Below are 14,524 nucleotides of genomic sequence, written 5' to 3'. Positions count from 1 at the left end.
TGCACTTTCAAACATCGCCGACATGTAGGGCGGCATGGTTCGATTCCCAGCTTGGTTCACTGTTTATGCAGAGTCTGCACGTTCTCCCTGTGTCTGCATGAGTTTTCTCTGGGTTCCTCCCACAGTCCGAAAGACGTGCTGGATAGGTGCATTGCCCATGCTAAATTCTCCCAGAGTGTACCCGAACAGGCACCGGAATGTGACGACTAGGGGATTTCCACTAACTTCATTGCAGTGTTAATATAAACCTACTTGTGACATTAATAAATAAACTTTTTTACATTTATGATCTCAATGCAGTCGGCTTTACCGGTGTGTTTAGGCCTCTCCCCTGGCACGAAACACACCCCTTTTTTTGACAAAGTGTCATAAGATCAGTTTCTCTGGAGTGAAACATGTCGGTGTTCAGTCAGTTCCTGACACTATTTTTGGTAAGATTCTGCCCTGTGTCTCTGATTATTGAACCTACTCCATCTTGGCTCCTTCTAATTTTGAACACTTGTATCAAATCTTCTCTTTTCTCGAAGGAGAATTATCCCAGTTTCCTTAGTCGATCCAAGGAGCTGAAGTTGTTCATCCCTGGAACTAGTGTTGTGAATCATTTCTGCACTCTCTCTAAAGCCTTCACATCCTTCCTAAGGTGCAGTATCCAGAATTGGACACAATATTCCTGTTGCGGTTGCACCAGTGTTTTATAAAGATTATTATAACTTCCATGGCTTTTGCAGTCTGCCTCAATTTATAAAGACAGTAAGAAGTCTCACAACACCAGGTTAAAGTCCAACAGGTTTATTTGGTAGCAAAAGCCACTAGATTTCGGAGCGCTGCTCCTTCATAGGGTAAGTGGGAGTTCTGTTCACAAACAGGGCATATAAAGACACAAACTCAATTTACAAAATAATGGTTGGAATGCGAGTCTTTATAGGTAATCAAGTCTTAAAGGTACAGACAATGTGAGTGGAGAGAGCGTTAAGCACAGGTTAAAGAGATGTGTATTGTCTCAAGACAGGACAGTTAGTGAGATTTTGCAAGCCCAGGCAAGTCGTGGGGGTTACAGATAGTGTGACATGAACCCAAGATCCCGGTTGAGGCTGTCCTCATGTGTGCAGAACTTGGCTATCAGTCTCTGCTCAGCGACTCTGCATTGTCGTGTGTCGTGAAGGCCGCCTTGGAGAACGCTTACCCGGAGATCAGAGGCTGAATGCCCGTGACCGCTGAAGTGGTCCCCAACAGGAAGAGAACACTCTTGCCTGGTGATTGTTGAGCAGTGTTCATTCATCCGCTGTCGTAGCGTCTGCATGGTCTCCCCAATGTACCATGCCTCAGGACATCCTTTCCTGCAGCATATCAGGTAGACAACGTTGGCCGAGTTGCAAGAGTATGTACCGTGTACCTGGTGGATGGTGTTCTCACATGAGATGATGGCATCCGTGTCGATGATCCGGCACGTCTTGCAGAGGTTGCTGTGGCAGGGTTGTGTGGTGTCGTGGTCACTGTTCTCCTGAAGACTGGGTAGTTTGCTGCGGACAATGAGGTTTGAGGTTGTGCGATTGTTTGAAGGCAAGAAGTGGGGGTGTGGGGATGGCCTTGGCGAGATGTTCGTCTTCATCAATGACATGTTGAAGGCTCCGGAGAAGATGTCGTAGCTTCTCCGCTCCGGGGAAGTACTGGACGACGAAGGGTACTCTGTCCCGTGTTTGTCTTCTGAGGAGGTCGGTGCGGTTGTTCGCTGTGGCGCGTTGGAACTGTCGATCGATGAGTCGAGCGCCATATCCTGTTCTTATGAGGGCATCTTTCAGCGTCTGGAGGTGTCTGTTGCGATCCTCCTCATCTGAGCAGATCCTGTGTATACGGAGGGCTTGTCTGTAGGGGATGGCTTCTTTAACGTGTTTAGGGTGGAAGCTGGAGAAGTGGAGCATCGTGTGGTGATCCGTGGGCTTGCGGTACAGTGAGGCGCTGAGGTGACCGTCCCTGATGGAGATGCGTGTGTCCAAGAATGCAACCGATTCCGGAGAGTGAGTCTGATGGTGGGATGGAACTTGTTGATGTCATCATATAGTTGTTTCAGTGATTGTTCACCATGAGTCCAAAGGAAAAAAATGTCATCGATGTATCTAGTGTATAGCATCGGTTGAAGGTCCTGTGCGGTGAAGAGGTCTTGTTCGAACCTGTGCATGAAGATGTTGGCATATTAAGGTGCGAATTTGGTCCCCATGGCTTTGGACTCATGGTGAACAATCACTGAAACAACTATATGATGACATCAACAAGTTCCATCCCACCATCAGACTCACCATGGACTACTCTCCGGAATCGGTTGCATTCTTGGACACACGCATCTCTATCAAGGACGGTCACCTCAGCACTTCACTGTACCGCAAGCCCACGGATAACCTCACGACGCTCCACTTCTCCAGCTTCCACCCTAAACACGTTAAAGAAGCCATCCCCTACGGACAAGCCCTCCGTATACACAGGATCTGCTCAGATGAGGAGGATCGCAACAGATATCTCCAGACGCTGAAAGATGCACTCATAAGAACAGGATATGGCACTCAACTCATCAATCGACAGTTCCGACGCGCCACAGCGAAAAACCACACTGACCTCCTCAGAAGACAAACAGGGGACATGGCGGACAGAGTATCCTTCGTCGTCCAGTACTTCCCCGGAGCGGAGAAGCTACGACATCTTCTCCGGAGCCTTCAACATGTCATTGATGAAGACGAACATCTCGCCAAGGCCATCCCCACACCCCCACTTCTTGCCTTCAAACAACCGCACAACCTCAAACAGACCATTGTCCGCAGCAAACTAGTAAGAGTTTTAACAACACCAGGTTAAAGTCCAACAGGTTTATTTGGTAGCAAATACCTTTAGCAAAAGCTAATGGCTTTTGCTACCAAATAAACCTGTTGGACTTTAACCTGGTGTTGGGAGACTTCTTACTGTGTTTACCCCAGTCCAATGCCGGCATCTCCACATCAATGTATGAAGCCCAGGATCCCATTTGCCTTTTTAAATACATTTTCCAGCTGCCTACTATATAATGAAGGCAAATCATTCAGTGAAAGGTCAGAGGGAAAGCTTTCAAGAAGCATCATTAATTAAAATGAAAGCATGTTTATCAAATTGCACAATAATAAATGGTCTATTGGAACTTTCCAACAAAAGTCAGCAGACAGTAATGAGATTTTGACAGATTCAACTCTCCTTCCTGTTGACAGTTATTAGTCTCGGCAACTGCCGTTCCTCAACTGAATCCCCAGTTGAGATCAGTGAACTCAGCAGAGATTAGGGGCCAAACCTGCACTTCAGGGATTAGTGTACAACGGGCAGTACCTTTAACTAGAATGTCAGAGTTGAAATGATTCATTTCTTGTTTGTTAATGCAAAAATAATACAACTTTTTATTCCTGAAAGCCATCAGTCCCTCCTCCTGCAAAGTATGAGCTGGATATTATCCTACAGGCTGATGATCTGCCAAAGGGTCAAAAGTAGGAGATCGACCCTGTTTAGATGGGCGGTGGGATCCAGAGAGACACCTTTCTGGCAGTGGCTAATTAACTGGTCGCTGCCTTCATCCCTATTAATTGTTCACTGCCTGGGCCTTCATCCCAATTCAGGATGGCCGCCCTTTTCCAAGAACTGCTGATGGAATCAGAGAGCTGGCAGCTCAGCAGTGCCACCCCAAGTGATGGCTGGTTTTGAGGTTGCAGCTGAAGGATGAGAACACATCAATGGCTGAGCACCTTTAAGAAAGGGAAGTGGGGTCTGATGACACTGGTATCAGGCAAGCAGTGCTTGGTAAGGGGCTGGCACTAATGCCACAGAGCAGCCAGCATAGAGTGCCCAAATATGAGACGCAATATCCTCCCCTCCCCATTGGGAGGCCTCGAGGTTTCATCTCCATGACTTTCCAGAATTGGGAAATGTCTGCAGAGGTGGGAAAAAGCCTTTAATTGACTCCTAAGTGGCTTAATTGGGCTTCTGGCAAGCAGCCTATTTGCCAGCTTTCCTGGCAAGGTAGAATGGTGGCAGGAAGAGATTGGACAAGCACCCAATGCCTTCCCATGCAATTTACGAGTCTTTCCACCTCTAAGCCCATCATTAAGGGGCTAGATAAATGCAGGTCTATGTGAATGGACAAGCTGTCGTTCATTTCTACAAGATCAATATTCTATCATGGATTGAATTTTCTTCTTCTTCACTACTCTGCCCAAAATCAGTTTTGCCCCAGAGTGCCACGACCTCCACCATGGGTAGGGCAACGTGCAGGTATTTAGCAAGTGGCGAAATTAGGAGAAATTTCTATACCCAGAAAGTGATAAGAATGTGAAACTTGCAACCAGTGGTTGAGGTGAATTCCACAGAAGTGTTTAAGGGGGACCTAGACATGAGGAAGAACGGAATAGACAGATATGTTGGGGGATATGAAGAGGGCTGATCCCTGTGGAACACAGACACCAACATAAATCAGTTGAGTCAAAAGGCCCATTTCTGTACTGTAAATTTTATGTAACCCATTTACAGCCATACAGAGGAAATGTAGATGATCAATTCAACTCAATGTTTTAATATTAGTGCATTCATTAAAAGATATAAAACGCTTAAAAAGTAAAAAATGCTTAGAGGTCTCCACATGGTAGATTGCTGAAAGGCTGTTTTCTGAGTTATCACTAGTCTAGAACTAGAGATCATAGTCTCAGAATAGAGTGTTGGTCACTAAGGTCTGAGATGAGGAGGAATTCCTTCATTCAGGAGGCTGTGAATCATTGGAATTCTCTACCACAAAGAGCCGTGGATGTTCAGTCAATGGATACATTCAAGATTTAGAAGAAGTTTGGGGATTCAGGGCGATGAAATTAGAGGTGGTAAGTGGAATTGATGTAGAATTTCAGCTATGATCATCTTGAATGGTACAGAAGTGTTCATGGGTTCAATTAGTGGGCAGCACGGTGGCACAGTGGTTAACACTGCTGCCTCACAGGGTCAGGGACCTGGGTTCAATTCCGGCCTTGTGTCACTGTCTGTGTGGAGTTTGCACGTTCTCCCCGTGTCTGTGTGGGTTTCCTCCAGGTGCTCTGGTTTCCCCCCACAGTTCTAAGACGTGCAGGTTAGGTGGATTGGCCATGCTAAATTGACCCTAGTGTCAGGGGATTAGCAGGGTAAATGTGTGGGGTTACAGGAATAGGACCTGGATGGGATTGCAGTCGGTACAGACTCGATGGGCCTAATGGCCTCCTTCTGTACTGTAGGGATTCTGTGATTCTAGTTTATTCCTCGAATTGTACGTTATGCTCTATAGCAATCGTAAAAGTATATATGGATTAATATTTCACATACTTCGTTAAGTACCTCTAAGCGCTTTGGGACAGCCTATGATCATGAAAGCTTCTCTCCTCTTTCTCCCCCCACCACCACCAACCCCACTCCCTGCAAATAATTGGTTCTTTCAAGTGAGATTAGAATAGGTTTCTAGATTTTTCAACCAGCATAGACACAATGGGCTAAATATCCTCTTTCTGTGCTGTAACCTTTCTATGATTTATATAAATTTAAGACTTTCTTTTATACTACCCATTGAACACTCTTCCAAAACAACATGGGAAGGAACCCATATCCCCCATATGGGCACAATATGCCTGGGACATTTCCCTTTATATGCAGACATTTATATGTAAAACTGGCCAGCATATGGCAAAGCAGGTTACTGAAAGATGCTTTTAGTTATGGGCAGATACTTTTCTTGATCATTTATACCCTTATTCATTTTTTTTTACATCTTACCTTTCAACTTAGTCACCTCTTCTATCGAGCATCTATTGAGCCTCGTTGAATATCCACAGCCCTAAGAAGGCATTACAGCTATATCCCTACAAAATATTCACTGTATTTCTCTAGTGCCATGTTGCTTAGCAGTCTGTGTCAAAGTATTTGCATGTGTTATGGTTGCAATTGGCAAAAAGGTTGCTGTTGGAAACCCAGTCCAATAAATTAAATCAGGCTGCCTTACATGAAGAGTGTTACGGAACAGAAGATATCATCAAAAAAAGCCAGCTCTAATGAACTTAATCAGCTTGCCTTATAAAAATGAGAAGACAAAATTTGGAGCCTAAGACTGGCTCAAGAGCTGGGCCATGAGAGCCTTGCATTGCCTCTTTTCAGGAAAGCTTGTCACATCTTGTTCCATTCAGGCACTTGACAGGCCAGTAGCAGGCCTTCCCTGGAATCGAGGGCCTCAGGGGTGGAAGTCCCACATGCTGGCCAATCAGTAGCCAACAGATCTATCCCTGGTGACACTGTTGAATGGCACCCACCCATGGCTCAGGATGGCTCTAGAACCCCGGGTAGAGGTAAGAGATGGTGGGAGAGTGGTGGGTAATAGTCACAGGGGAGGGAGTTCAACAGCAAGGGCAGGAGGGTGGCTCTCAGAGGATCCGCTCCCTTCTCAATGTTGGCCCCTTCCATCAGAGGTTGAGTGCCTTTAAAGGGAATCCCCCCGGAGTCATGCAAACAACCCTGTATGGATTTTTTTGTTGTGCTCTCCAAATGGTGAGACTCAGCTAACCACTGGGTTAATAGGAGCAGTGGATGAGGCCTTTAAATGGACAATAATTGAAGTTCCATCAGTATGCCCGCAGGTGACTTTTTTAATAATTAGCGACCATAAACCCTTACTGGGCCTCTTCAAAGAGGACAAAGCAATTTCTCCCAATGCCGCTGCTCGGATGCAGCACTGGACTTTGTTGTTGGTGGCCTATGAATATGTTACGAAACACCACCCTGAAACCCAGCTAGCTAATGTGAATGCACTGAGTTCCTCCCATTTCCCACAAGCCTGGCTCCTTTGCCAGCAATAGAAGAGGTTCTGATGACCCAGAACCTTTTGGAGACTTTGCCAGTGTCAGCAAGGCAAATTAAAGCCTGGACACAAAAAGACACAACGTTATCCAAAATTAGGCACAGGATTTTATACAGGGAATTCCAAGGGTGACCCTCTAAGGAAATGAAACACAGCTCATTAAGAAATCCAAACTTAGTGTTGAAGATGGGATCATTCTTTCAGGGTGCCACATAATTGTTCTGCCCTAGGACAACGTCCAATATTAACAGAACTACATAATGGCCACCCAGCAGTATCAAACATGAAGATGCTGGCCAGGATATACGTCTGGTGGCCCGGTCCTGATTCCAACATCACAGACTTGGTAAAGCAATGTGACCTGTGCCAGGAAAATCAAAAACTCCCACCTTTAGCATCCCTACATCCAAGGGAGTGGCCTGGCCATGGGTGTATGTACATGTGGATTTTGCAGTCCTTTTATGGGTTCTATGGTTTTAATCATGGTGGATGCACAGTCCAAGTGGTTGGGGTGCACAGCATGAGCGCCACGACCACTCAGGCTATGATCGAGAAATTGCGGAAAAGCTTCAGCATACACTGAATACCGGAAATCCTGGTTTCCGAGAACAGCACCAGCGGTGATTTAAGAACATAAGAAATAGGAGCAGGAGTAGGCCATCTGGCCCTTCGAGCCTGCCCCGCCATTCAACAAGATCATGGCTGATCTGAAGTGAATCAGTTCCACTTACCCGCCTGCTCCCCATATCCCCTAATTCCCTTATCGATCAGAAAACTATCTACCCGTGATTTAAACATATTCAACGAGGAAGCCTCCACCACTTCAATGGGCAGAGAATTCCAGAGATTCACTACCCTCTGAGAGAAGAAGTTCCCCCTCATCTCTGTTCTGAACCGGCCCCCCTTATTTTGAGGCTGTGCCCTCTAGTTCTGGTTTCCCTTCTAAGTGGAAAGAATCTCTCCACCTCTACCCTATCCAGCCCCTTCATTATCTTATATGTCTCTATAAGATCACCCCTCATCCTTCTAAACTCCAACGAGTACAGACCCAATCTGTTTAATCTCTCCTCATAAGCTACACCCCTCATCTCCGGTATCAACCTGGTGAACCTTCTCTGCACTCCCTCCAAGGCCAATATATCCTTTCGCAAATAAGGGGACCAAAACTGCACACAGTACTCCAGTTGCGGCCTCACCAGTGCCTTGTACAGTTGCAGCAAGACCTCCCTGCTTTTATATTCTATCCCCCTCGCGATAAAGGCCAACATTCCATTCGCCTTCTTGATCACCTGCTGCACCTGCAGACTGAGTTTTTGCGATTCGTGCACAAGGACCCCCAGGTCCCTCTGCACAGTCGCACGATGTAATTTTTCTCCATTTAAATAATATTCCAATTTACTATTATTTCTTCCAAAGTGGATAACCTCACATTTGCTAATTTTATATTCCATCTGCCAGATCCTCGCCCACTCGCTCAGCCTATCCAAATCTCTCTGCAGACTTTCCGCGTCCTCCACGCAATTCGCTTTCCCACTCACCTTCGTGTCATCAGCAAACTTGAATACCCTAGATTCAGTCCCCTCCTCTAGATCATCTATGTAAATGGTAAACAATTGAGGCCCCAGCACCGATCCCTGCGGCACGCCACTGGTCACCAACTGCCAACCAGAAAAGCACCCATTTATCCCAACTCTCTGCTTCCTGTTAGATAGCCAATCCCCAATCCACGCCAACACCTTACCCCTAACTCCGTGTACCCCAATCTTCTGCAGCAACCTTTTGTGAGGCACCTTATCGAACGCCTTCTGGAAATCTAAAAACACCACATCCACCGGTTCCCCTCTGTCAACCGCACTAGTGACATCTTCATAAAAGTCCAGTAGATTCGTCAAACACGACTTTCCCTTCATGAATCCATGCTGCGTCTGCTTGATCGAACCATTCTTATTCAGGTGCTCTGTTATTTCCTTTTTAATAATGGACTCTAGCATCTTCCCAACTACGGACGTTAAGCTAACCGGCCTGTAGTTACCCGCCTTTTGTCTACTTCCATTTTTAAACAGCGGCGTAACAGTAACTGTTTTCCAGTCAGCCGGCACTACCCCAGAGTCCAGCGAATTTTGATAAATTACTACTAACGCATCTGCTATTACCTCAGCCATTTCTTTCAGTACCCTGGAATGCATTCCATCCGGGCCCGGGGACTTGTCTACCTTCAGTCCTATTAGTCTACCAAGCACCACCTCCTTAGTAACAGTAATTGTATTAAGGACCTCCCCTCCCACCAACTCTCGATCTCTAATATTCGGCAAACTATTTGTGTCTTCCACCGTGAAGACCGACACAAAGAACTTATTTAAAGTCTCAGCCATTTCCTCGTTTTCCACTATTAAATCCCCCCTCTCATCTTCCAAGGATCCAACATTCACTCTAGCCACTCTATTCCTTTTTATATACTTGTAAAAACTTTTACTATCATTTTTTATATTTTGAGCTAGTTTAGTTTCATAATCTATCTTTCCTTTCTTAATCGCTTTCTTAGTCGTTCTTTGTTTTTCTTTAAAGCTTTCCCAATCCACTAATCCTCCACTATTTTTGGCCACTCTGTACGCATCTGATTTTATTTTAATACTCTCCTTTATTTCCTTCGTTCTCCACGTCCGGTTATCCTTTTTCTTACAGTCCTTCTTTATCACCGGAATATATTTTTGCTGAGTACTTTAAAAAATCTCCTTAAAAATCCTCCACTGTTCCTCAGCTGTCCTACCTACCAGTCTGCTCGCCCAGTCTACATTAGCCAATTCCACCCTCATCCTATCGTACTCCCCTCTGTTCAAGCAGAGGACACTGGTTTGGGGCCCTACTTTCTCACCCTCCATCTGTATCAGAAATTCCACCATATTATGATCACTCATCCCAAGAGGATCCTTCACAAGAAGATCCTTAATCCTACCTGTCTCATTGCACAGAACCAGATCCAAGATAGCTCGCTCTCTCGTAGGTTCTGTAACATACTGTTCAATGAAACAATCCCGACAGCATTCCAAGAACTCTTCCTCAAGCCCTCCACGTCCAATTTGAGTGGACCAATCAATATGTAGGTTAAAATCCCCCATGATTATTGCCGTTCCACTTTTGCACGCATCCATTATTTGCTTGTTTATACCCTCCCCACCTCTAAGTTATTATTTGGGGGCCTATAGACCACGCCTACCAGTGTCTTTCTCCCCCTACTATTCCTTATCTCCACCCACAACGATTCCACGTTTTGCTCCTTAGAGCCTATGTCGTCTCTCACTACCGTCCTGATATTATCCTTTATTAACAAAGCTACCCCACCTCCTTTTTCTACCTGTCTATCCTTCCTAAATGCCTGATAACCCTGTATATTCAGTTCCCAGTCCTGGTCACCCTGCAACCACGTTTCTGTGATGGACACTAGATCATATTCATTTGTATGGATTTGTGCCATCAACTCATTTACTTTGTTTCCAAAACTTTGTGCTCTCCAATAGATATCTGACATGTTTGGACTACACCTTATCACCCATTGTCAAATAGGCTGGCAGAACGGGCAGATCAAACCTTCAAAAATGACCTGAAGAAACAACGGCAGCATCCGTGAAGACTAAACTAGCACGATTTTTGTTCGATTACAGGACCATACTGCACACCACAACAGGTGTTGCTCCAGCAGAGTTGTTGATGGGATGATGGCTTCATAGCAGATTAAGCCTATTATTCCCAAACTTGGCAGGGAGGGTGGAGTCCCAATAGGAAAACCAAAAAAACATTGATTCCACAAAGACAGAAGGAACTTTTGCAACAGGGTGATCTGGTTCATGTAAGGAACTTCGGGGATGGTCCCAGATGGGATCATTATGAGATCATTATGGAGAAAACAGGACCAGTATCTTACAAGGTCAAGTTCAGGATAAAACCCTAAGGAAGCACTCAAGACTACCTCAGGACCAGCGAGTCCTTTCCTGAGCTGCACACGCCACCACCATGGAGATTGCCAGTGCCAGCCCTCAGCTTGAAGCTGACTTCGCATTGACTCCTCCAGGTAGCTAAGGTATGGACTCTGAGGCTGAAGAAGTGGGCCTCTGGACTGAAGCGGAACCTGAGGAGGAACCCACCCTCTGAAAAAGAAGGTTCCCTGTTCGATTTACACCGCCTGACCCAGCCCGCCTTCAACGGACGTCAGCCTGATTGCCAAGTGCCAAAAAGGACATCCTTGCAGCGGGGATGCTGGGAGAGACATGGACCTTGGGAGAGGGATGATGACCATGAAGGCCATGGTGCAGTACAAGCTGCCTTATTGAGTGAGCGGCGGTTTACCCAATGGGAAGCAGCCAGTGGGGGCTTTTAAGCCTGTAACTTTACCTGGACCAGCTTTGTACTCCCGGGGTGAAAGATAACTGACTGTAATCCACAGGAATGCCCCTTTTGTTTTGGTGCGCATTAAAGGATTGGTGACAAGAAATTGGCATGTACTACTATAAAAGCAAAAGTTATGAGATTCAAATCATTCAGTTTCTTAACATTGCTTGATCATCCTTTGTGCTAAAACAATCAAACTAAAAATATAGTCAAATTCAAGAATGGAAATCAAACAGACCTCAGCTGCCAAGTATCTTTTGGGAATTTTTAACTGCCATTAAATGATAGATGTCTTGACTGCTGATCTCACCTTCATGACTGAGGACCAGACTCACAAAGTCACAATTCAATTCATTGCTAGCCCTTAAAAGGACTGAACCAATGTTAGGATGGTCACATAGGGACAGAAGGTGAAGCCAATTAGCTTTAGAGATGAATCATTAACGAAAATCATGGAACTTATGGACAATCAATACTTAGGGAAGGAAAATGATGACTAGCACACAAAAAAACACTGCACAAGCTAGCTTGGCATAATGGTCAAATGAGGTATGACCACTCTGGACCCAAGGCCAGAAAATGAAGGCTATTGGAGGATCTGAGTGTGGGTGGAATTCTGCACAACAACATGAGTTGGCAAGTAGCATTGATTATAATGAAAAAAAGAATTTGCAAGATATGCAAACTAGGGTAGTACAGCAGAAAAGAGACAGATGGAGACTCGTCAAGGTTCTGTGATTTGGCACAGGAAGTTTCAACTTTTCAAGAATACAGAATATTGTCAACATATGATGTTATTCTGTTGAAGACAGGAATCTTTACTGGTGCTGAGGGAAAATAAAGAGACAATAATTGGTGAATTATCCAGCATCCATTTCCAAGTCTTATTTGTAATGCAACTCTTAAGATATTTAAATTTGAATACTTAATGGGTTTATTGGAAATTATTTTAAGAGTTATTTTAAGTGGAGGCTTTGCTTATTTAAAATTGCAAATAGGATGAAAAACATATAAAACCCTGTTTTGCTTTAACTGAAACAAAGACTGACGGCCTTGTATTTCTAAAGTGTTATATCACAACTATCCGAAATGTACTCATTGTTATGTAGGTAAACGCAGCAGCCATTTTGTTCACAGCACTGTCGCACAACCAGCAATAATACGGATTGTGACTGCAATTTCAAGGACAAGCAAGCACCAAAAGATTTTCCACTGCGTTGCAAGTCTGTAAATGAAAGCAATGGTAACGCACGTAGACTGGGTTCTTTAAGAGTTTAATGCAAATGTACACTCCAATGTCAGTACAATCAGTACACAATGGCATTTATCCAATATTTATATCAGTTGTGCGTTGCCCATGCTGTGGAGGGATTTGACTCTCTCTCTAGCATGAAGCACAACATACCAAATATAACTCTTGTCTCAGCATCCTGAATCAAAGCTATCTGTGATTGGGGCCAGAGAAAAACAGTCAATATAACTTGTAGCAAATACACACTGAGAAGCTCAAGGCAAGCAAGAAGCAAAATGACTGAAATTATACTGGCTGTATTCTTTAGGTGGTTTATCTTGTGACTTTATATGTTAGCAGAATGACTGGGTTCTGGAGAAAATAATATCATGGTCAATTAGAATTATTTTAAAAACATGAGGTTTGGAAGACTTTAGCTGGTTAATTAATATTGAATTTTCCAACCGAATGGGTCAGGCCACCTCATATTTTCATAGGGTCATAGAGTCATAGAGATATCCAGCAAGCATTATAATTAAAATACCTACATTACTGGAAAGGTTTGTATGAAACATTGGATCTCTTCATAAACAAAGTTAAAACTGAAGTAATTCATATAATAATCAATGAAGAGAAAAGCCAAAAAGTAAGGCAAGCTAACTGAGGAAACGTAATGAGTTTCTGATTGCTGGACTGTATTATTATTCAGCATGCCTAGAACAAGTTGAAGGAATGCATGAGGCAGCCAAGGGTTTAATTGAACTCTGATGTATTTTTGTTGAGTCAAATTGTGAGGACTGAAAAGGCAAAAATACATTCAATGCTTACAAACAGCCTGTGAATTATCCAGCCATTGGAGAAGTAATCTTGACTAAACTGAAAAGATAGAATCAGGGAAGAAGGTTACTTAGTATTCCTTTAGAGACACCAGCACGACAATTGCAGCAAACTGCCCAATGAAGAATCACACTTGACAAAGGAATTGAAGAGTTCACATGTAGTGAAATGGCACAAGCCAGCCATCTCAAAAAGCTGAGCAATCCACTTGTATTACAGCTTTTCTGCAGAAACAACCCGAGGCTTAGTTTGTCAGTCTACACAGAATATTGCCTTGAGATGAAAAACACAAGCAGCAGCAAAGATCAGCAATCGCTATCATCCTTGTTTGCTGTTATGCTGCTATTGGAGAAGCAAATCTTGGACATCCTCAATTCTGGTATCCCTGCTAATCTCTGAATCTCTGAAAAAAGACTTAGTGCATGGAGAACTAGATTGAAGCCTTTGTATTTTCTTCTACCATTTACTTGTTTCCAATGTTGTCAGAATTATTTTCTTCAATACAAAATCTCCTGAACAGCAGATAGGGGCCCAGATGAATGTCTTGCCCAAAAGATGTACCCTCCAATAATAATACCCTCCTTCAACATTGCCCTCAAATATGAAAATAACTATTGTGATTTATGCCTGCAAAGAGTCTGGTTTTTTAGCCTTGGTTAAGTGGTAATAGTCTCACCTCAGAGTCAGAAGGTTGCAGATTCAAATCTCACTCTTGAGACTTGAGGTCTTAATCTATACTGACACTTCATTGCAGTGCTGATGGAATGAATAGCCTTTTCAAGGAGCTGATATGGGTACAACAGGTTTAATAAAGTAAGGGCAAAAGAATCAGACCAAGTTGTTTCAGAGAGCTGGCACCGATACAATAGGCTGAATGGCCTCCTTCGTGTGCTCTTAAATTCTCATTTTACGCTTAAGAGCTTTGAAGTCAATTGCCAGCCAAGCTTTACAGACAGGATTTGTGTGGTCCCTTCCAGTCTGTAAACAGGATGTTACTGTGTAAGGCGTATTTATTTCTTTCCCCTCAGTGATTTTTCTCAATTTAAAAATAAATTCCAGCAGCAGGTTTTCTGTTGATTTTTAAAAATAAGAGGTTATTTATTATTGCACATTGCCCAGGATGTTTGAACGTAATATTTCAATCACTTGTCTCACTCACACTGTCACACATGAAAAAATTAGATGCAGATGAAGTTAAAGCCACAGAA

Source organism: Mustelus asterias, chromosome 16 (assembly GCF_964213995.1).
Source record: "Mustelus asterias chromosome 16, sMusAst1.hap1.1, whole genome shotgun sequence".
Taxonomy (NCBI): Eukaryota; Metazoa; Chordata; class Chondrichthyes; order Carcharhiniformes; family Triakidae; genus Mustelus; species Mustelus asterias.
Note: the sequence above shows the minus strand (reverse complement) of the source record.